This window comes from Notothenia rossii (genome assembly GCF_949606895.1).
Source record: "Notothenia rossii genome assembly, chromosome: 1".
Classification (NCBI taxonomy): Eukaryota; Metazoa; Chordata; class Actinopteri; order Perciformes; family Nototheniidae; genus Notothenia; species Notothenia rossii.
In genome coordinates this window covers 35,763,570-35,788,898 of record NC_136912.1, presented here as the reverse complement: position 1 = coordinate 35,788,898, position 25,329 = coordinate 35,763,570, and the positions used below count along the sequence as shown (strand labels likewise).

The window sequence follows — 25,329 nt, the reverse complement described above, 5'->3', positions numbered from 1 at the left end:
TTGTCAGAGAAGGATTCATGGTGTTCATAGAAGAGAGAGCCACTGTAAAGAGTGAAGTCTAAGATGATGGACAAATATGTATCGAGCTATTCTTCATTATTCAGATCCACATAACAGATTTATATTTATTTATTTTAAATGTATTATTATTTAATAATTCATTTAATTTATAGTAGTATAACAACTTACAACTTCTCTATAATCGCCTAAAAATATAAATTACTGCAGACAAAATATTTCCATAATAAAACATTCCTCGGGGTGTGACGTCAGCGGGAAGCGGAGCAGCATGGGTAAACGCGGAAGTCGAAGGATGGGTTAAGGAGGAGGGACCCGGTCTGTTTACATTTGCAGGCCGTGGAAAACGGGTTTTGCTCCAGGGAATCTATCCTGGAATTAAAGGCTTGTATTCCTTACTAATATTCATACACTTAACCATGTTGTAGCCTGAGAAAGACTAAACCATATCAAAAAATACATTTATTAACTACATTATCTAATTTAGCTGTAGCTTTTATAAACAACAAAAAATACGTATTGTTCAGTCGTTGAGCCAAGGACCCTGCGGTCGTGAGTCAACTGCTTTCCAGCTGAGCCACAGCACACGCACTGAATCTCACTAAAAACACTGGAGCATATTTATTCCTGTATTTATTCATTTATTTATTCATGTTTTTATTCCTACATTTACTTATGCTTGTATCTATTTATACTTATGTAACCAGGTTAAAAGCTATTAACGGAGACAGTTACTCGCTGTTATAAATCATACGCTGTTCCTTTTAAGAGATTCAAGATGCTTGGTTACACCCAGAGATGCGCAGCAGAAAGGCGCGCAGTCATGACGTCATAGACAGACGACTCACTGGTAGTTTTCGCGGGAACAGGTAGTTTTAGCGTTGTTTTACAGAGAGACGCAGTTTTGTAAGACGTGTGTGTGTGTGTTCTCCACTGTGCGGTGTCCAACACGAGAGTGGGACGGTGTAAGTCACCAGATATATGCATAACAAAAACCACATTAAGGAATTATATGTTTAAAATGCCTTTTAAGTGGAGTGTGTCAATTTTGTATGTCATGTCTCATGCAGAGGGGAGAAGCAACGCAGTGTTCGGTGCTGCAGGTCGGTTCAGAGAGCGTTTGTATTAAAAGTGAGTGTTAAAGTGTTTTGCGAATGATATATGTTGATAAATGCTGTACTGTATTAATTGTTAGTTAATGCATGTACTGTTCTGAAGTGGTAATACTGATGCACTTTTGTGACTGTTATCCTCAGTTGCAGAGGCTATTACCATTGTTTATTGTTTAGGCTATCTATGCTGTTTACTGATCATTGTTTATCAGTTGATATTGTTGTGAGACAGAAAGGACCATTTACAACTTGTATCCTAATTATTACACTCATTACTAGAGTGTTAATGCTGTTCTCAACCAGAGTGCAGTCGAGGAATAAAGATCCTTAAAATGTATGCTGTGTCCTGTTCTCTCTTATATGACCAGGCTACACAATTCGGTACCAGGAGTGGGGTCCCCTTATCTAGTCTTAGGTTTTTAGTTGGGATAGAGGTAGTGTAGAAAATACAATAGGATAAACAACGGTAATAGTGAAGATTGTTCGAGTCCTATGCCAGAGGGACGTTGCTGATGGATGGAGTGATCTGCTTGGAGTGGCTGCATGTGACTAGTGGCCGACCTTCAAGTCCAGAGAGCTGTCTGCATCATCACTAAAGGACTACTTGAGGAGAAGATCAACGGACATTGCTCTTTTGAGACTGTTAAAGGACATTGTGACTGTCAATAAGACATTTTAGGATGTTCGAAGAGGACAGAGATCCAGTTGTTGGCGTAGGAGAAGAGGACGACGATGAGGGAGACGATGCAGCTTCAACGGTGAGGCGGGAAACCCCATGGTGCAGCTGCAGTCACAGATTGCAGAATTGAGTCAAAAACATGATGCAGTAATGGCAACAATTTGTAATCTTGGTAATGCTACAGCTAAGTCTTATGTGTACATTCCACGTGAACGTCAGATCCCACCTTTCAGTGGTGATGTCGGAAAAGATAGCCATACTGTCGATGAATTCATAGAAGAGATGGAGCGTGTACTAAGAACAAGGGGTTTTAGTCCTGATGACCAAGTAGACTTCATCCTCTCACACTTAAAGGGTACAGCCTTGGAGGAGGTTAAACTTTGTATGGGGGAAGACTTTAAGCAACCAACTGATTTGTTTGTATATCTAAGAGCAGCTTTCAGGGAGAAACGTACTATTCCACAGCTGTTACATGCCTTTTATGCTCGCAAACAGTTAGAGGGGGAAGACTTCCGTAGTTTATCTCATGCCCTTTCCCAGCTTCTTAACGCCGCTCTTCAGCAGTCCCCTAATGCAGTGTTAGATACACAGGTCACTCTGAGAGATCAGTTTATCGAAGGTGTGAGGGATCCAGCTCTTCGTAGGGAATTTCGTAAGGTTGTTAGGGAGAAGCCCCGCTCTACTCTATTTGATATCCGTGAAGAAGCCATAACATGGTGTCAGGAAGACAGGCCCCGTGGTGCTAGCATCGCTAGGAACAGAAACCTAGTGAGTGAGGGGGGAAGAAGGATTCCAGAAAACACAAACTCAGCCAGCAATGCCCAGAATGATTTAGCACTAACATTACAGGAGGTAGTTAAAGTAATCAGTCAGCAGGATAAAGCTATTGGGGAGCTAACCAGTGCAGTCCATGAACTAACTATGCACTATGCAGAACGTTCGTTCAGGTGGTGACAGAGGTGCTAAACCTAAATTCAAGCCAAAGTACACTGCTGATGGTCAACCAATCTGTTTCAGATGTGGAGGTGTTGGACACATAGGCAAACAGTGCCCGGTACAGTGGCAAGCAGAAAGGCAGTCCACCGTCACACCTGCCACTGTAGTACAGGGAAACGAGATCCCTCCATTGCTATGAGCCGAGCAATGCGAGGCAAGCCAGAAGGCTCAGGGACCAGCCCGTTAACTAAAGAGAAGTTTTTAGAGAACGCTGTAAGCGCATGCAATGAAGTGGATATCCTATTAGGTGACGTTCCGGCTAAATGTCTCCTAGACACTGGGAGTAATGTGAGCACTAACTGAAAGTTTCTTTAGAAAACACCTCCATGGGGAAGATGAAGATATTCACTGTACCGCCAAATGGCTTAAGATCACTGCTGCCAACAGGTTGCCTCTGCCTTACCTTGGCTATGTTGAGCTAGACATACAAGCCATGGGCCTAACCATACCAGAGTGTGGTTTCCTAATTGTTCGAGATGGAGAGGAAGCAGAACCAGACTCAAACCTCCCAGGAATTATTGGTATGAACATTGTCAAAAAGTGCAGGCCGCTAGTTCTTGCAGAGTTCGACACTACTTTGAAGGGACAGTAGGACCATGTCTGGAGAGAAGCTTTTCACCGGCTACAGGAAGCAGAACTGGTCGAGAAGGTGTCCACTGCCAGGGTTGCAAGTAGGAATAAGGTTCACATACCTGCTTCATCTATCGCCACAGTCTATCCAAGAGGCAAAAAGAAAACGTCTGACCGTGATGACATTATGCTGTTGGAGCCAGGAAGCACGCCGGTCCCTGGTGGGTTGATCATCGTCCCCACTTTGGTGTCTGGCACCAGTAGTGTGTTTCCAGTCCAGGTAATCAACTTTTCACAAGAGGATGTTTGGTTACCTTCCAGAACCAGACTAGGTGTTCTCAGTCAATGTCAGGGTGTTGAGGGGGACCCCCATGAAGTGAAGTTTCAGCGGATTTCTGCCGACCATGAAGAAGTTACCATCGACCGGAAAGGGGATCAGGGAGCTGATAGGGACGTACAAGCTCTACTGGATCTACTGCGTCTTGGTGGAACGCAAGAACAGCAGGCAGAGCTGAGTACACTCCTGACGAAATACGTAGATCTGTTTGCTATCCATGATGACAAGCTGGGGCATACCGACAGTGTGAAACATGAAATACCACTGATAGACGACACACCAGTCACCCAACAATACAGACGCATACCACGTAACCAGTACAAAGAGGTGAAGGAACACATCTCCGAGCTGTTAAGGAAAGGAGTGATCCAGGAGAGTTCAAGCCCTTATGCCTCACCTGTCGTCTTGGTGCGTAAGTCTGATGGTAGTCTGAGACTGTGCGTCGACTACAGGAAGCTGAACGCCAAGACTAGACGCGACGCATTCCCCTTCCCACGGATTGATGAGAGTTTGGATGCGCTATGTGGTGCAAAGTTCTTCTCAACAATCAACCTGGCCAGTGGCTATCACCAGGTAGCAGTCCACGAGAAAGATAGGCAGAAAACGGCCTTCACCACACCGTTCGGCCTATATGAGTATGACAGGATGCCTTTTGGACTTTGTAACGCTCCAGCGACCTTCCAGCGCCTTATGCAGTCTACGATGAGCGGTTTAGTTTTCCAGATCATGTTGCTATACCTAGATGACTTGTTGGTGTATTCATCCACTTTTCAAGAGCACCTAACAAGACTCGAGACAGTGCTGAAGAGACTGAAAGAAGCAGGACTGAAAGCTAAAATGGAGAAATGCCATTTCCTGCAGTCAGAAATCAAGTTCCTGGGTCATCAAGTCTCGGAAGAGGGGATAAACACAGACCCTGACAAGATAAGTGCAGTCAAGCAGTGGCCAGTTCCTAGCACAGTGAAAGACCTTAGGTCTTTTCTTGGCTTCGGTAGCTATTACAGGAGATTTATTGAAGGTTTTTCTCAAACAGCAGGGCCTCTGCATGATGTTGTAAATGTCTGTCTCAGAGAGACCAGCCGAGCTAGGTTGAACCAGTTATTCAAAAACTCTTGGACACCTCAGTGTCAGTTAGCTTTCGAAGAACTTAAAGAAAAACTGACGAGTGCTCCAACCTTAGGCTATGCAGACTTTACACGCCCTTTCATACTAGAGACGGACGCTAGCAACTCAGGGCTAGGAGCAGTCTTGCACCAAGAGCAGGGGGGTAAGAAACAAGTTATAGCCTATGCTAGTCGGAGGCTTTGTGGAGCTGAGAAGAATGATCGAAACTACAGCAGTATGAAGCTGGAGCTCCTTGCGCTCAAGTGGGCTGTGACTGAAAAGTTCAGGGGTTATCTATTGGGGTCCAATTTCACCATTATAACAGATAACAACTCACTGTGCCACCTCTCAACCGCTAAACTAGGTGCCATTGAGCAGCGATGGATGTCTCAGCTAGCTGTGTTTCACTTTGATGTGAAGTACCGCCCTGGACGATGTAATACAGCAGCCGATGCTCTCTCACGACAACCAGACGACAGAGAACCTGAACTGGCAAGTGAAGACGCAGAGTATGACGATTGTGTTGCCATATGTAATGCACTAAGGGCAGGGACAGCCTTATGGCCTGATCTAGGGGCAACAGGGGTCAAATGTTTCAAAGTCAGGGAGATACGTGCATCAGAAGCAAGTAGCAGCGCTGATACTGACGTGGCACCGGGGAGCACCCCGACGTTGCCAGGATACTCCAAGGAAGAGCTGTGTGACTTCCAAAGTACTGACCCCATACTCTGCAGCTTTAAGAAGTTTTGGGACAGAAAGAAGAAGCCTACCTATCAAGAGAGGTTAGGTTTAACGAAACCAGAGCTTTCATTGTTGAAACAATGGCAGCGAGTCAGAGAAGAAGACAGACTCTTGTTTCGTGTCATTGATGATGCACACATCGGAGAATGTCATCAGTTGTTGTTACCGTCCTGTTTGAAAGAACAAGTACTCAAGAGTGTGCATGATCAAGTGGGACACCAAGGCATCGAACGAACATTGGCCATACTGAGACAGAGGTGTTTTTGGGGAGGCATGCATGAAGATGTGGAACAATGGGTGAAGAGGTGCCACAGGTGTGTGTTGACAAAGATGCCACAGCCCAAGATTCAAGCACCCATGACACCATTCTTAGCTTCTCGTCCATTGGAAGTTGTTGCTGTGGACTTTACCACCCTTGAACCTGCCACAGATGGTCGTGAGAATGTACTTGTGGTGACTGACATGTTTACTAAGTTCAGTCAGGCTTTCCCCACAAGAGATCAGAAAGCAGATACTACTGCTAAAGTCATCTTGAAAGAATGGTTTATGAAGTATGGTGTGCCAGAACGCTTACATTCTGATCAAGGCAGGAATTTTGAGAGTGCAGTCATTGCTGAGTTATGTAGACTATATGGAGTGAAGAAAACCCGCACAACACCACATCACCCACAGGGAAAACCCCAGTGTGAGAGGTTTAACAGAACCTTACATGACTTGCTACGAACTTTTCCTCCTGAGAAGAAGTGTCATTGGCCTGAGCACCTGCCAGAGCTTGTGTATGCCTACAATGTAACACCACACTCAACCACAGGGTACTCCCCACACTATTTGCTGTTTGGGGCACATCCATACCTTCCTATTGACGCGCTGTTAGGCCAAGAGCCAGCGACAGACGACGGACCTGACTGGTTAGCAGTACACCAGAAGCGTCTCCATGAAGCACACACCAGAGTTAGGAGCTACACCGAGAAGAAGGCTGCAGAGAGAGTTGCGCAGCAAAGGGAGAAGGTGTACTGTCCGTCTGTTGATGTGGGTCAGCTGGTGTACCTGCGACACCGTCCGCTCGGAAGAAATAAGATTCAAGACGCCTGGGCAGCAACAGTGTACAGGGTGGTTGAGGTCCAAGGGTCGACATTTGCAGTGGAGCCAATTGAAGGAGGGCCAATCAAAAGGGTTCATAGATCCAACCTGAGACTCTGCGTGACTCCTATGCCAACACTAAGACAAAGACAAACACCTGCTAGGGTGAGTGAACCTACCTCATTCCCCGAGCCAGAGGCTCAGTTCGAAAATCCAGAGTATGTCGTGGTAGAGGAAGTCAGATATCCGAGAGCAGAACAGTCACCTAACCCGGAGCCTGAACTATTGGATCAGTTGACTTTAGAAGTCCACGACGAGAAGGACAGGGACGAAGAGTCAGAGAGTACAGAGGAAAGTGACAGTGATTCAGGATCAGAGAACAATGACTTACCTGATGAAGACCTGGAGGTGAGACCTGTACCTACTCCACGGAAGAGAAGGGAGACTAGGTTAAGCGTGCCGGTCCCTGCTCCACGTAGGAGTCAGAGAAAAACTGCTCGGCTAAACAAAAATCCAAACAACCTTCGCAGATCAGCTTGCAATGCAGTGTCTTTAGGTCCTGATATACTTTCCCAGTTACTTGCGAATATAGTACTTTACACTTCAGGGAAACTGCAAGTGGAATCCTAAAATGTAGTTAGTCATCGAGGACGTTGACTAGTTAGCAGGGGAGAATGTAACCAGGTTAAAAGCTATTAACGGAGACAGTTACTCGCTGTTATAAATCATACGCTGTTCCTTTAAGAGATTCAAGATGCTTGGTTACACCCAGAGATGCGCAGCAGAAAGGCGCGCAGTCATGACGTCATAGACAGACGACTCACTGGTAGTTTTTGCGGGAACAGGTAGTTTTAGCGTTGTTTTACAGAGAGACGCAGTTTTGTAAGACTTGTGTGTGTTCTCCACCGTGCGGGGTCCAACACGAGAGTAGGACGGCGTAAGTCACCAGATATATGCATAACAAAAACCACATTAAGGAATTATATGTTTAAAATGCCTTTTAAGTGGAGTGTGTGCATTTTGTATGTCATGTCTCATGCAGAGGCGAGAAGCAACGCAGTGTTCGGTGCTGCAGGTCGGTTCAGAGAGCGTTTGTATTAAAAGTGAGTGTTAAAGTGTTTTGTGAAGGATATATGTTGATAAATGCTGTACTGTATTAATTGTCTCCATGGATCGCCACCTTGCCGTGGTGGAGAACCTTGTGTGTTCCAATGAACCTAAGAGCGATGCCGTCGGGAGCTTTTTAGCTCCTGGTAGGGTCACCCATGGCAGTAAGGTCGATGGGGAGGTCCCAGACAAAGTGCGATCCAAAGACCTCAACGGCGAAGGATGATACTCTAAGTCACAACGAAACTGAAGGCGGATGAAGGCTGCAACAGAGGGTGGTCTCCATTCGTCACGGATTCCATGCCATTGGATTCAGGCCCCTCTCTGCCAAGGACCGTGTGGTGTCTGCAGGCGCATCAGTCTCCCCACATTAAAAGACGTCACGCGCAGGCTTCCTCCCAAAGGGAACCTACCCATTTTACATCCTGGAAGACAAAGTCCTGTGGCGTTCAGGAAGTGGTAACGGGGGCAGGACAGTGAAGTCTGGTAGTTCCTAGTCACAACCTGGCACACAGGCGATGGGTGTTTGATTCAGTCGCTAAGCTCTTGGACTGAGGCAGATAGAGCTTCTCTGCAGCTGCACCCATGACTGAGCAGCCCCTATTCAGGGTCCACTCTGCTCACCCCATTAGGGGAGGGGGTTAGAAAAGGTACCCCAAACATAGCCTGCCTCACAAAATCCTGTCTGGAATACCGCATCCAGAGGGATCACCATTACGCGGTCAGAAACAAAAAATAAAATAAAAACATTTACGTATTGGAGCCTGGAATGTGCGGACCCTCACGGACAACGAAGCCAGCGATCGACCTGAAAGGCGAACTGCCATCATCTCCAGAGAGCTAGGGAAGTTCCAGATCGACATTGCAGCGCTCTCCGAGACCCGACTGGCTGATGAAGGGCAGCTGAAGGAGGAAAAAGGCGGATACACTTTCTTTTGGAAAGGAAAGCCTGCAAATGAGCCACGAATCCATGGTGTGGGTTTTGCTATTAAGAACCGCCTCATCAACCACCTCCATGAACTCCCTGTGGGCATCAACGAGCGCCTAATGACCATACGTCTGATGCTTGCCAGCAGTCAGATGGCCACCGTTATTAGTGCCTACGCCCCAACGCTTGATGCACAGGATGAAGTAAAGGAGGCCTTCTATGCTGACCTGGACAAAATTCTATCTGAAGTCCCCAAGGAGGACAAGTTAATCCTGCTTGGAGATTTCAATGCCAGAGTGGGACGAAACCACCACCTATGGAGAGGCACGCTGGGGAGAGAAGGGGTTGGAAACACAAACTCCAATGCTCCAAACTATGGCATCTCATTGATTACGTCATTGTCCGCTCCAAAGACCGCCGTGATGTCCTTAATACCAGAGCAATGACCAGTGCAGACGACTGCTGGACTGACCACCGCCTCATTCACTCCATCATGTCTATCCGCTTAATGCGGAAAAGAAGGATGCAGAAAAGACAGAGCCGGCCAAAGCTTAACATCGACCTGTTGGGTGACACCACCTACCAACAACAGCTGCAGGATGCTCTTAGCGCAGCCTTGCCCAAACAGTATCAGGAGGATACTGAAAAACACTGGAGCACACTTTCTACTGCCATCATGAACTCCTGCAAATACATCCTTGGTAAAAAAAAGCGGAGACATCAAGACTGGTATGATGAGAATGACACAGAGATTCAGCAAATCATTGACATCAAGCGGCAAACTTTTATCACCTGATAAAATAACATCCACTGCAAGGTGAAAAGAGCAGCCCATGCCAAAGCGAAGGCAGCCGTCCAAACGCAAGTTAGGAAACTGAAGAACCAGTGGTGGACAAAGAAGGCTCTGGAGATCCAGCAGTTTGCCGACTCTGGTGATACAAGAGGATTTTTTGATGCCACAAGAGCGGTATATGGTCCCAGCTATCGCCGCCTAACCCCCCTTCGCTCTAAAGATGGGCTCTTGCTTCTGAAGGACAAGGATGCAATAGCAAACAGGTGGAAAGAGCACTATAAGGACCTCTTAAACACGGACACCATTCCTGAGATGGAGGCTCTTGACCAACTCCCTCAACAGCCCATAATTGAAAACATGGGAGAACAACCCAGCCTGGGTGAGGTGCAGGATGCCATTAAGAATATGAAAAACAACAAGGCTGCTGGGCCCGACGGCATCCCAGCAGAAGTCCTGAAGAAAGGCAGACCTGATCTTCTTAAGCACATCCATGCCCTGCTTCTCAAAATCTGGGAAGAAGAGGAAATCCCTGCTCAGCTTAGGGATGCCTTAATTGTCTCCATATTTAAGAAGGGAGACAGGGCAGACTGCGGAAATTACCGTGGCATTTCTCTCTTGTCCACGATAGGGAAAGCCCTAGCTCGGGTGTTGGCCAACCGACTCACCCCCCTGTCAGAAAGCATCCTTCCTGAGTCTCAGAGTGGATTTCGCCCAAACAGAGGCACTACAGACATGATTTTCACTACTCGCCAACTGCAAGAAAAATGCAGAGAACAAAATCAACCATTATACATGGCCTTCATCGACCTCACCAAAGCTTTCGACTCAGTGAGCCGTCAGGCCCTCTGGCTGGTACTGGCAAAGATTGGCTGCCCAGAAAAATACGTCCGGGTACTGAGACTGCTGCATGACAATATGTCAGCCACGGTACTCAGTGGCAGTGGAGACGAAACTGAACCCTTCCGGGTCGACACAGGAGTCAAACAGGGATCTGTCATCGCTCCAACACTATTCTCCATCTTTGTTGCTGCTATCCTACATCTCACAAGCAAGCATCTGCCCCAGGGAGTCAACATCATGTACAGAACTGACGGCCAACTCCTCAACATCAACCGTTTCAGGGCTAAAGGTCAAACCACCACCATATCGATCATGGAGCTGCAGTATGCGGACGACAACGCCCTTGTAGCCCTCTCGGAAGAGGACCTACAGGGTATCCTATCAGCCTTTGCGAAAGCATACAAACAGCTTGGTCTAGCCATCAACATAAAAAAGACTCAAATCCTCCACCAACCACCACCAAACAGCAGTGCGACTGTCCTACCCCCAAACATCTCCATTGACAACATCAGACTGAAAATGTGGACCACTTCCCATACCTTGGCAGCCTCCTATCATCAAAAGCTGTTATTGATGATGAAATACACCATCGCCTCAGCTGTGCCAGTGGGGCTTTCTCAAGGATAAGGAAGAGAGTCTTTGAGAACCGTGACCTCCAAGCAAAGACCAAAATCTTGGTCTATAAAGCTGTGGTGCTCCCCACTCTTCTGTATGGATCAGAAGCCTGGACCACATACAGCAGGCACTTAAAGGCACTTGAGGCATACCATCAGAGATCCCTCCGAAAAATCCTTAGGATTAGCTGGGAGGATCGGCGCACTAACACCAGCGTCCTAGAGGATGCTGACATTCCCACCATCACTGCCACCATTGCCCAAAACCAGCTCAGATGGACTGGCCATGTTATCCGCATGCCTGACTCTCGCCTCCCAAAACAAGTCCTTTATTCCCAACTTGCTAAAGGGAAACGGGCCCCTGGAGGCCAAAAGAAGAGGTACAAAGATAACATAAAAACAAACCTAAAGAAGTGCCACATAGACCTAAAAGCTTGGGAAGACATGGCAACAGACAGGGCGACCTGGAGAAACCTTGTCTGTGAGGGTGCTGCACTATATAATGATGACCTCTGCCATGCTGCACAAGACAAGCGCAGACTCAGGAAGGAGAGAGCAACCACCAAACAGGTCCAACCCAAACCCTCAACCACTCCATTCCCATGTCCACACTGCACAAGGATAATCGGGTCCAGAATCGGCCTCTATGCCCACCTGAAGACCCACAAGGACCAAGAAGGAGGACAGTCATACTCGACTACGAGTGACCAACGATGATGATGACTGTATTAATTGTTAGTTAATGCATGTACTGTTCTGAAGTGGTAATACTGATGCACTTTTGTGACTGTTATCCTCAGCTGGAGAGGCTATTACCGTTGTTTATTGTTTAGGCTATCTATGCTGTTTACTGATCATTGTTTATCAGTTGATATTGTTGTGAGACAGAAAGGACCATTTACAACTTGTATCCTAATTATTACACTCATTACTAGAGTGTTAATGCTGTTCTCAACCAGAGTGCAGTCGGGGAATAAAGACCCTTAAAATGTATGCTGTGTCCTGTTCTCTCTTATATGACCAGGCTACACTTATGACATGTTCCGACCTCTATATGAGTGAGGGTCTGAGCCTTCTTAATTCCATCGTGTCACCGGGTCCGGGTACAGAGGGGTAATATGGTTCTTATTATACATCCATGGGTATTATGAGCGTTGTGGTTCAACGGTTCAACCGATCTGAATCGCTTCCTGAAGCAGTCACGACAGGCAGCTAGGCTTCGTTTGTCATCGGTGACGTCACTTGCCCAAAACGATAACAGCCTCGATACATGCTTCACAAAGAGCTTCGGGGATTACTCGACACACGCTCCGAAGCCTCGGCGCAATACGTAACATCACTACACCCGGCCATTATTCGTTCCGAGTGATGCGTGTGGTGCGGGAGCTGCTGCTCGTTCCAGTGGCGTCTGTGCCATGCTGTAGGAAAGAACGAAACTCCGCCTCCGACGCTGTGTCCAGTTGTTATTATACATCCATGTATGAAGGGCTGTAGCCAAAATTCTAACTAACCTCACACACACACTACTGAACACATCAGGCCTTGCACACACACTATACTGAAATACTCTCACCTTCACTAGTGAACACTTCACACACACATAACTGAAAATTAAACCTCACACACACACTATTGAAATACTCTCACATTCACTAGTGAACACCTCGCTTATACAACTGAAAATTACACCTCACACACGCAACTGAAAATTAACCTCACACACATACTACTGAAATACTCTCACATTGACTACTGAAAACCTTACACACACACATTCCTGAAAAATGTTTACTGAAAGGTTCTCAGTAGGGGATGTGTGTGAAGTAGAGATGTTAAGATTCACCGATTCTCATCGGTGCACCGGCATAAACGTTCAAGATGCGAGTGCACCGGTTGAAAGAGTGCACATCGGCTACAGTTTGGGTTGAACTCGCAATTCATCGATGGTAGCGTCTTTGCATCGGTAAAAAAAATATATATATAAAATCCCCTCACCTTGTCGACGCTCAGCAGAGACGATCTTTGATATTTGCTTCACCACTACGGAGGCAGAGAGTCTCAGTTAACACACACGGAAGTAAAGGAGAAAGAGAAACACAGCGCATCGAAAAATACCTACAAATCAAACGTTTGGCAACAGTTTGGATTGTTCAAGAAAGGCGGTCAACTTGAAAAATCGCTCGCAAATTGTTAACGATGCCGTGCTGCTTTAAAGTACACAAGTAGTACGAGGAACTTAGCGACGCACATAAAGAGGCGACATGGGGTCTGCGGCTGAAAAGAAAAACCTGAAAGTTAGACATATGAGTTAAATCACTCAGTGAGGTGTTCTGTCAGAGAGAGTGGTGTTTAGTTTATAGCAGCCTGTGACCAATAATAGTTTAAATGTCTTCCTTACTGTAAGCAGTTATGATAGAGCTGTTTGTGAAAGGTTATTTGTATTCTTTATTGTTCATATAGAAACCAGTGCTTTCTGCTCACTGGTAAGTTAGCCTATGGATGAGTGTTGAGCACATCAGACTGGCAGTTGTATGGGCATTGCACTATGGTAGTTGTTATGTGGACATTGTTAATCATGGGCAATGCATCCTTAAATTGTTTAACTGTGAGGTGTTATACAATTGTACTGTACTCTGGAGAGTTTTTTAAGGTAAAAAAGGTAAAAAAATAAACAGCATGATGGGATGTGCAGTACTAGTAGAGAGAAACAAATATGTAAAGCACTTTTTGTTAATGTATGATTTGCTGCATATAAGGAATACAACAAAAATCCTCTGTCGTACTATATTGAAGTATCATTATTTTGCATCCTGTTGAATCGTATCGCTCCGAATCTATGGGCTCAGAACAGTCTCATAATACACACATGCACACAGAAGGATTCACACTTGTATTTCATGATCCGCAAAAGGATTCACACTTGTATTTCCGGATCCACACTTGTGTTTTTCAATGAACACACAAATGTGTTCCGTTTCATATACATGTAAATAAAATCCAAATACAGAAAAAAGTTTTACATATGTATTTTTGATCCACACATATTTGTTTTCCGTTTAAAACCGCTGCACCTGCAAACACAAACCGCTTTCTGTGCATGGATCGCTGTGCATTCGTGTGTGGGTTTTTTGAGACTCCCCTGACGGTCAGCCGATTCGTACTTCTCATTTTTTCTATCTATAGCCAATCAGATGTCTCCTCAATTCTAAGCCAATCACATGAGCGCGCCCACACGAGGGTAGATTTCTTGCGTTCATGACGTAGCGCTTCATGTACGCATTTTGCGCAGTCCGGAGCTGACAGGTACATGGGGCCTGCCTGCAGGCGCTAATCTCAGGACACCTCCACTCTCAGTACATTGTCACTTTCCGAACAGGAAATGCACGCAAATACAATCTTTTATATTATTAAGGTACAGCGCCACTTTCCGAACCATTGATGAATGCTTGTGTACACAAAAACGGCAGGCAAAACCGTTTTAAATGTGTGTTTCCTGAATGACGAATACAGCTGCTTTATTTATGTCTGTGTGAAGTTGTTGTGAGTGTGGAGGGAGCAGCTACAGGTTAGCCTAATCGATCAGTGCACTACGAAGCCAGTGCTAGTGAACTGTCAACGGGGGGAGCCCCGCCGGTCATTATCAGCCAATATTTACTCTTAATAGTTTGATCGGTGCTCTCTATAAAGGCCGATCAGGAGAGCTGGATCTGATCAATATGGACATAAATGCGAATGGAGTATAACCGGACGCGAGAGAGATCAGATCAGCTGCTGAGTCTGATGGAGACACGCAGCTCTGCATGATCACCTGAAGCTCCGCCCTCTGTTTAGCAAGCTGACCGGACTGCGCAAAATGCGTATATGAAGTGTCATGAGCGCAATAAATCATACCCTCGTGGGGGAGCGCTCATGTGATTGGCTTAGAATGAAGGAGACATCTGATTGGCTATAGATAGAAAAAATTACAAGTACGAATCGGCTGACCGTCAGGGGAGTCTCAAAAAACCCACACACGAATGCACAGCGATCCGTGCACAGAAAGTGGTTTGTGTTTGCAGGTTCAGAGGTTTTAAATGGAAAACAAATATGTGAGGATCAAAAATACATATGTAAAACTTTTTTCTGTATTTGGATTTTATTTACATATATGAAACGGAAGACATTTGTGTGTGCATTGAAAAACACAAGTGTGGATCCGGAAATACAAGTGTGAATCATTTTGTGGATCATGAAATACAAGTGTGAATCCTTCTGTGTGCATTTGTGTATTATGAGACCGTTCTGAGCCCATACGAATCGCATAATGTTGAATCAAATCGTATCGGACTGTATCGCAACAAGGGTGAATCGTATCGCATCACATAGCCTGGTGTTTCAAATCTATCGTTAATGTATCATGGCAACGTATCGAGATGGAGATGCACTAGTGTGAGGTGGTGGATTCTTGCTGCAACGGATGTCATTGTAATGAAACGGAAGTACCAAACTGCTAGTGGTCGCTCTGCTAGCTCTGTTAGCTCAAGGGTGCTACAGGGGCTCAGCTGCTTCGCTGATCCGGAGAACACAACTTGAACTCGTGGTGTTTGTTGTGTTGATGCCTGGTGGAGTATTCTTCATTGAAATATCGGACTTATCTTATGGCTCTGCGGTTAAAACAGAACGTCCATGAATGCAGTTCCTTCGGTAAGTAAAATTCAAGCACTTTATTTTTTACTGGTGTTTTTATTCAGCTAAGCTACATCTGTGCTAATGATGCTATCCGTACCATCCAAGTTATAATAGAGAAGTACATAATAGAGAAGTGTAAAACATTAAGAAGAATTATACTGTAGAACAAAAGGCTTCTGTGTGAGGTTGGTAATATAAGGTAATCCTCATACATTAGATAGTTAGTTTGCTAATTAGGTAACTATCCATTGTTAAATTAAATTAGCTATGCTCGACGATGCAGACAGCTAGCGTCACAGTAGTGTTGAAGACAAGCGTACTGTATGAGATTAACCTCACTATAAGATCTGTGTATTTTAAAAATATGAATCTCACATTTCCAGTAGGTTCTAGAAATAACGTTAACGTAGATATTGCAATATGGTTTTTTGATCTGGAGTTAATTATTGAAGCTTACTGGTTAACGTTCATCATATTAAACAAACAAACCCAAACCTTGTTGTTTTTATTAATATTATTACCAATACTTACTAAGGATTTTATTATCATTACACTGGAGAAACCGACTTATTGTGGCAGCAGAACGTGAACATGTAACTTAATGCCTGCATTTAACGGCAATAGCGTAGTCAATGCTTTAGGGACAAGGATATGATTTGTTTAAATATTAGATATGACGTTATGTGTGCTTCTGTGACAATTAAACATTCATTGCATTACATTTGTTAAAGATGTTTGTCTTTTACCCTTGCGTGTGATGCAGACAGACCAGAGGATGCTGAACACGAGAGACAGACCTATATTCCTAGAAGCAGTGAACTTCAGCATGGAGTGAAAGGTACAAAGACCCCTTTCATACTGTACAAAAAATCGAGAAACGTTATGGTTTAAATAAAGTAACAACTGTGTTCCATCCCTGCAAAAAGTTACATTTCGATTTACCAAGCAACATGATTTTTTTGTCAGCTTTCACATTGCAATGTATTTAAGGCAATTGTTATTTTACATTGTGAGAATTGCTACCATTTGTCTTTACATATGTGACCCGTTCTATCAAAATCAGTCGGAAGTCGCAACGGCTCATTTCAAAGTTAACGTGGATTTGCATAAAAAAATTGTTTTTCGGGGTTCGGGTGTTTTGTTTAATTTTAAGTAAACAAAGTCTTGGCTTTCAGAATATGTAACAACATTAACATTAACCTTTCTGTTGGTCGCTTGTTAGCAGACCCTTCACGCGATGGCAGAGTGAACAGGTACAGGCAGGGCCCTGATAGCCCTATAGTTTAAATCTACTACCCACAAATAAACATATGGACATGGGTTGTTTGGAGTATTTTCACTGAAGTTATGAGAAAACTCTGTTTCAAGGCGAGCATTGTGTTACCATGGCAACGGCATTTGAAGAAATCTCAAAACTGTCCCGTCGATGTCTTAACGGCTGGACTGTTAGCATACTTCTATCTGAAGTCTGCTGCTCTGAGGCAGTGTGCGAAAAAGTACACGTCCCACCGTCCGGGACGTGTTATTTACAATATCGGACAAGTAGATCTTTCAATTGACTTGTCCGGCGGACAAGTGACGTTTTTCGCCCTGATTTATTGAAAAATTATTGATAAATTCAGTTTACAAAAGGCAGAACTCATTCGCAAATTGTACGTGTCCACCATTGTTCGTTTAGAAATGTTAGTTTCGGTTCTGCTTGTCGATTCCTAAGGAAATGCATCTCGCCGCTTTCTGTACAGTAGACGGGGGCGGGGCGGGAAGTGTAGCACAGTGGCAGAGTTGGGAAGCAAAACTCGGTTCCGAGTAGGAACAAGAAATAACAATTGTCCGGTCCCGGGATTGATAAGAGTTGTGAGGACAGGAGGCCGAGCCCCGCGGACCGCAGCTCTCTCTCTCTATGCTCCGTATCAGCTGATCGCTGCACGGTGCGGCTCAGCGTCTCTCTCTCTCTCTCTTTCTACACACAGCGGATCTGATGCCCGTTTAACAGCCTCATCTTTGTCAAACTTTCTTATGTTCTTTCTTTAACGCGTAATGAAGGTTATTAAGCGTTTTAGCTCCTGTGTTGTTAATATTGACTGCCATTTCATTTATGAAGTGTAGCAGCCTCCCTGTGTCCTAGCGCTTTCCTCACATCCCCGGACCCCCAGACTCGGAGGAGCACAGGGATGTCAGTATTGTTTATGAAGCAGGGTATAGAAAGTACATTATTGAAATGAAAATACTATTTATTTACTTTTACAAACAGTGAGCAGCTGGGCAGCTGCAGCATGTGTATTGCAGGACATGTGTAAGCGTGCAAGCGTCTTTGAGTTGTAGAAAAGCGCTAGGCCTATAGGCTATAAATATAATATATTATTATTATTATTATTATTATTATAAGGCCTATGCGTTGAACATGTGTGGTTGGACTCTGTCTGTGCAGTGTAACATCAGAGGAGACTGGGCCAATTGTACATTCTCAAACTGCACCACTTAAAACTAAATAAACAATGCAGAGATTATTTTCATATAATTCTATTCAATAACCGTAATAGATTAAACAGTATGAAGTGATTTGTACATAGGAATACAGATTTGACTTAATGTTTTCATAAATATATTTTTCTCCCAGTTTTTCATGGGACTTATTTTTACCCTCTCAAAGAACCGGAATCGAGAACCGAAAATGACTGGAATCGAAAAGCAGAACCGGAATCGTTCAAATCCAAACGATACCCAACCCTATGTGTGATGCAGTAAAATCTCACCGCTCACTTACGTTAGCGGTGTCGTAAAACCGTGGGAAAATGTAAAATACGATGGAGAAGAAGAAGATTCCAGTCGCCCCAATTTGTGTCCATTCTGGACAAGTGAAAAATGTATTCGGACAAGTAAATTGCCAAACTCACTTGTCCATGGACAAGTACTCTCTAAAAACTTTTTCTCACACTGGCATGTCATTTGGAGTGATGACATCATCGTGTTCCATTACACAGGTGTTTATATTTTGAGCTAACGAGGTGTGCAGAGATCACAGGTTTCCATTGTTCTGAATGAGGGATAAACGTCTTACATGTGAACGTTTTGTGGAAGAACCGTAACAGATATCTGAGAAATTTCAAAACGTGAAGCATGCAAAGGAAGTTGAGTATCTGAAGTGTAATTTTTGTGTACTTTCGGGTTCATAATGTGGCCTTTTTGGCAGTTTAACTAAAGGTGTGCGGCTGCTACCATGAGGAAATATCAGCCTGAAATTACAATGTGCTTTAATGGAGGAATGTTGAATGTTTTTGTCACTTCATGCCCTCAAGAGGCATTTTGTTTAATTATTTTTGCTTAATTATTTGTCATTTTCCAAGCTACGACATGTTTTCCTACCTTTTTCATGAAAAGTTATGTCTCAGGAACGTAGGGTTTGGGAATTATGGCAGTTTTAAAATAAAATATGAAGGCAAATCTCAAGATTTTCTACCCTCTAGCTGTGACATCACGCACTCTAGTTTAGTGGGAATGCTGTTAACAGCATTCCAACTAACTGTTATTCTACGGAAGAAAAGTTTATTATTCCGCCGGTATTTTGGCCCTCTTCTCCTCCCGCATTTGGCATTGCAGAAACTCCGTTCAAACATCAAAACGTTCAGCTCTGTCGGGAATCGATGGCTATTACTTTTCTCATTCATAACTTTCATAATTCCAGAGATACATCCTATAATACATCAAATTTTTAACATTGAAGTCAATGTCGAAAATCTTCAGACTTCAACAAATCTTCATGCAATTCAACTGCTAACTGTTCATTCATACTTTCACTCAGACACCTCGGTCCAACTTTAAAATGTTACACATCTTTCTGACATTATTCGTGTAAAACAACTTTTAAATCTGATTCTTACTTTTAGAGATATTAAACATTGTTCAGACCTTGTTTTAGAAGTTTTCTTCACATTTTAACATTAACTAGAGTGTGTGATGTCACAGCTAGAGTGGAGGACAGCTTGAAATTCACATTCATATTTTTTTTTAAACTGCCATAATTCCCAAACCCTACATTCCTGAGACATAATTTATAATGATAAACGTAGGAAAACATCTCGTAGCTTGAAAAATGACAAATAATTAAGCAAAAATAATTAAACAAAATGCTTTTTGAGGGCATGAAGTGACAAAAACGTTCAACATTCCTCCATTAAACCCCATTGTAATTTCAGGCAGATATTTCCTCACGGTAGCAGCCGCACACCTTTAGTTAAACTGCCAAAAAGGCCACATTATTAACCCGAAACTACACAACAATTAGATTTTAGATACTCAACTTCCTTGACATGCTTCACGTTTTGAAATTTCACAGATATCTGTTACGGTTCTTCCACAAAACGTTCACATGTAAGAGGTTTATCTCTCATTCAGAACAATGAAGCCTTTGATCTCTACAGAGCTCGTTCGCTCAACGATAAACACCTGTGTAATGGAACACGATGATGTCATCGTTCCAAAACTGACATGCTCAGAGCAGCAGACTTCAGATAGCAGTGTGCAAACAGTCCAGCCGTGAAGACATCTACGTGACAGTTTTGAGATTTCTTCAAATGCCGTTGCCATGGCAACACAATGCTTGCCTTGAAACACGGTTTTCTCATATTTTCAGTGAAAATACTCCAAACAGCCAAGAACTTCACAGGTTTGGTAACGATGCAGCCATCAACGCATCTAAGCGTAGTATGGGGTGTCATCAAATGCCGTTGCCATGGCGACGGACCACTCGCCATGAAACACGATGTGGCTGTAAGTCCCATCGACACGGTCCAATCGTCCCCCAATCTTCACTTGTATATCACCGGTCCATGCCTCAACAGCTCTACGCCAATTCTGAGATCTCACCATATGCCGTTTCCATGGAAACGCATCCCTCGCCATAAAACATGATGTCGCTATAACTCCTATGCAAATGTTCAAAAAGTGCTCAAACTTCACAAGTGTGCTAACAGTCCAGCCATGAAGACATCTATGGGACAGTTTTAAGATTTCTTCAAATGCTGTTGCCATGGCAACACAATGCTCGCCTTGAAACACGGTTTTCTCATGACTTCAGTTAAAATACTCCTAACAGCCCAAAACTTCACAGGTTTGGTAACAATGCAGCCATCAACGCGTCTAAGCGTATTATGGGGTGTCATCAAATGCCGTTGCCATGGCGACAGATCATTCGCCATCAAGTTAGTTCAAAAGTTTGCGTTTCAAATATTCTGCTGCTTTTCCAAGCCTTTTCACTTTATTTTCTTCTCTCATCACACATTCAAGCCCCCAGTGTTCATGTATCATTTCAATCTAAATTATTCACTTTTTTTCTTACACATTACATTTCAAAGTAGCAGTTTAGCGTCAGATTTTCAGCATAAAGCATTCCCACTAGCAATTTCTTCAGGAATTGCATTCTCTAGTTAATGTTAAAATCTGAAGAAAACCTCTTTAACAAAGTCTGAACAATGTTTAATATCTCTAAAAGTAAGAATCAGATTTAAAAGTTGTTTTACACGATTAATGTCAGAAAGATGTGTAACATTTTAAAGTTGGAATGAGGTTTCTGAGTGACAGTATGAAGGAAGAGTTAGCAGTTGAAGTCGCATGAATATTTTGAAGATGTTTCAAATCTGAAGAGTTTCTCCATTGACTTCAATGTTAAAAATGTGATGAATTATGGGATGTATCTCTGGAATTATGAAAGTTATGAATGAGAAAAGTAATAGCCATCGATTCCCGACTGAGCTGAACGTTTTGATGTTTGAACAGAGTTTCTGCGATTTTCAATGCAGGAGGAGAAGAGGGCCAAAATTCCGGCGGAATAATAAACTTTTCGTCCGTAGAATAACATATAGTTGGAATGCTGTTATCAGCATTCCCACTAAATAACATATTTTAATGTTGATTAACTTCATACTGTCAATAAAGGTATTCTGATTATGATACTGTTCATTCATAATCTGATTATCTTTGTAGTACAAAGAGATGAATTTAAAAAAACACAATCAAATAAAAAAATATATTATTTCTACAGCCGCTAAATAAGGGCTGGACAGTGTTACAAATGTATTGAACATGTACAAACGTAACTTGACAGGGATTAACTCTAATAAACTAGAGGTCGTTTCCATAAACCATTGGCGGCTCCAGAGATTTTATTTTGGGGGTGCTGTGGGGTAGCTTGATGTTTCAGAGGGTGCTCAAACATTTAGGGTTTCCCATTAATGTACTGGGCACTACAGTGGAATACACACATACATAGTGTACCCGCGACTCTTACAATGAAGGCTCGATAATTAGCTCACGGCACATAGTTGTAAGCAAGGGTAAAGTGCTATTTTTTATAAGTCTTGGGCGGACCTCCTATCCTCTAGGGTGGTCCGGGGGCATGCTCCCCCAGGAAGACATTTTTAAATATTAAAGTTAAATGCATCAATCTGGTGCACTTTGAGAGCAAAATTAAGAGATCTATGGATACATCTCAACGGACGCCCATATGGAACAGAACTATAAGCAGATTTTATTTTTCTTTATGGATATATTACAAATCACCAGTGTTTGGCAAGTTACTTCCAAAATGTAATACAGTACATATGACTTATTACTGTATTTTTTAAGTAATAAGTTACATTACAATATTACTGTCTGAAATGTAATGAGTTACACAAATGCTATATTACTTTTGAGTTACTTTAACAAAAATAACCGCAAAAGAACGGCTAGGTATTTTAAATGTTAAAATGTAGTTTAGTGCAGCTCATTGTACATCCAGTGAAGGGCAATGTGTTATAGCATAACAACTGTGTAGGCCATTAAGGCTACTAACAACTTTTATTACACGGCTTGGGCAGGGTTCGAGTTATAAACTGAGCTCTATGGAGGGGTCTTTAAAACTAACGCCTGCGCGCACACACACACACACACACACACACACACACACACACACACACACACACACACACACACACACACACACACACACACACACACACACACACACACACACACACACACACACACACACACACACACACACACACACACACACACACACACACACACACACACACACACACACACACACACACACACACACACACACACACACACACACACACACACACACACACACACACACACCTTGATGAGCCCGAAGGGTTGAACACCAGGTTTACTAATCTACCCGCACAATTTTTCTCTGGTGTCGGAATGTCTTGCGATGTTAGTGAATTCTTAAAAAACAAAACGCCATTTAATTTCGGGTTAAAATGTGTTGTAACTGCATTACCGAGAATTGTAACGAGTAGTATATTACCCAAATGTCATTAGTAATGCGTTACATTACTGTAACTCCGTTACTTTTGTAACCTGTTACACCCAACACTGCAAATCATTCCCCTTTCAAACTGTATTCTTGTTTTACTGTCATATAGTATTTCATAACTGTCTTTCATTTATTCTCTTATTGTTTCATAACTATGTGACGGAGCAGATCACAGAGTGACTGACTCCGCCACTGACAGCCGACACACACCACACACACACCAAACATTTCCTGCTCTCTTCCGTGAAATTAACCATGCAATTTATTATTTATTTTGCGTTTGCTAATTATGGGGAATGATTGTGTTAAGAGGTAGTTAACCTGTTTATGTTTGGGTCGGATTTTTATGTTGACAATGTGGTTTTGAGTTAATTGTGTCACCTGTTGACGGTAAGCCTGGTGGGAGGGGCTATGGGTTCAAAAGGGACAGGGTTTGGCCCTGGAAGTGGACTCGGGAGAATGTTGCAGTGAAGGCAACAGATGGGATCGGTTCGAGAGATTGTTGCAGAGAAGGCAACACCAGAGCATGTTTACTCTCCATGAGTAAGCCTCTATTCAAAGAAACTACTTGTGGTAGATGAAGTACATTATTTAAAAGTTTACATTAACTTTGAATAATAACACGGGAGAAACGGATCCTCTCTTTTCCTCTCTCCCTCCCTCTCTCTCCTGACAGCCCGTCAGTTTTTCATGCAGCGCGCTAAACAGTGGGCGGGCTTCAGGTGATTATGCAGCAGCTTATCTGATCTCTCTCTCGCGTCCGGTTACACTTCACTCGCGTTTATGTCCATATCGATCAGATCCAGCTCTCCTGATCAGCCTTCATAGAGAGCACAGATCACACTATTAAGAGTGAATATCGGCCGATAATGATCGGTGGCCAATCGATCGGAGCATCGGACATTTTGACTGGCAGGTTTTGAATTTTTCGGTTTTTATTAAATTTGACCAGCTAAAAACCAGTAATTACCGAAATCCTGGTGCGTTCATATACAACAAATCACCATAGTCCAGCACAGGTAAAAAGGTCACAGTGATTAGCCTTTTCCTGGCCTCAAGTGAGAAACAGGACTTGTTTCTAAAAAAGAAACCTAGTCTAACCCTCATGTTTTTAAGCAGGTTATTGACATGAAGTTTAAAAGTAAGACAATCATCAAGCCAGATACCTAGGTATTTTTAACAGGTAACCACTTCAAGTACTTGTCCTTGCATAGTAACAATATCTAAAACAGGCTCTGGTGTCTTTTTAGCTTTTGAAAATAGCAATACCTTGGTTTTATCAACATTTAAAAGAAGCTTAAGCTCAGGAAGCTGAGTCTGAATAATGTTAAAAACAGCCTGTAATTCAACACCAGCCTCCTTAATGGAGGGACCTCTACAGTACATAACGGTGTCGTCCGCATAGAAATGTAAAGTAGCTTCATTCACATTTTCACCTACACTGTTGATATATATGGAGAATAAAAGTGGACCTAAAACATATTATATTAGGTTTAGTTTTTGATTGAGTCCTAGCTATATTGTCTGCAGTTCTAGGGTTAATATGAATCTAATATGATTGCATCGGTCTAAATTAGATTTCAAATGATTAACTGTGTATGTAATGACGATCATAGTGTGGGTTGAATCCTTTTTAATAACCACTGTCTTTTAACTGATTTAAATGTGGAAACTGGGCTTATTCATCAGAATTAGACTTGACTTGACTTGCTTGACCTGAGCAATGACTTGACTTGACTTGCTTGACTCTCACCACAGTGACTTGGGACTTGCTTGATACTTGTAGGTCAAGACTTGAGACTTGCTCATGACTTGCACATGTAAGACTTACTCCCACGTCTGATAATATTAGACAAATATGAAGACGTTAAACTTTAAACATCCATGACTTAAACAAGGTTAATACTAGGGGTGTAACGGTACACGTACCCGTACCAAAATTATTCGGTACGGGCCCTTCGGTTCGGTACACATGTGTACCGAAGTGTACCAAACGAATATAACGTTAAATGTAAAAAATTGAGAACGTGAACAACTTTTTGGAAGTAATATCCGGTGCTGCGTCGCAGCATTCAGAGTAATTTGCTCACATTCGGTTCAACGTGTCATAGAGCGAGCAAGTCATTTAATTGGATGAGAGGCATACTACAGATGTAGCGATTCATTTCAGACAGTTTGAAACGCGAGGGCCGTGATTGGTACGTGATCTGCCCTCGCTCAAGGGAAAACCTCCAGTTTGACTTGAGACCGCCCCCGTGATAGATAAATGTAATTATAATGAAGCCAGCTGCAATGGATCATTGATCCACCAGGGGGTGCAGTGGAGTTCCACACTGGAGCCCATGTGAAATAAAGTCAGATACAGTACGCTGGATGTACAGCGGAACTTTGTTAAGATCCATATGTCACGGATAT

The 25,329-nt window shown here is 43.3% G+C and overlaps 1 long non-coding RNA gene across 1 annotated transcript in view; it reads left to right on the top strand.

Annotated features, from left to right (window-relative positions):
- Nucleotides 1–15,458: 15,458 nt before the first annotated feature.
- LOC307021844 overlaps nt 15,459–25,329 on the top strand; it is a 135,607-nt gene continuing 125,736 nt past the window's right edge. Inside the window, exons 1-2 of the long non-coding RNA XR_013803260.1 lie at nt 15,459–15,602; nt 16,351–16,425. This is a non-coding gene — a long non-coding RNA (uncharacterized lncRNA). The remainder of the gene's footprint in view (nt 15,603–16,350; nt 16,426–25,329) is intronic.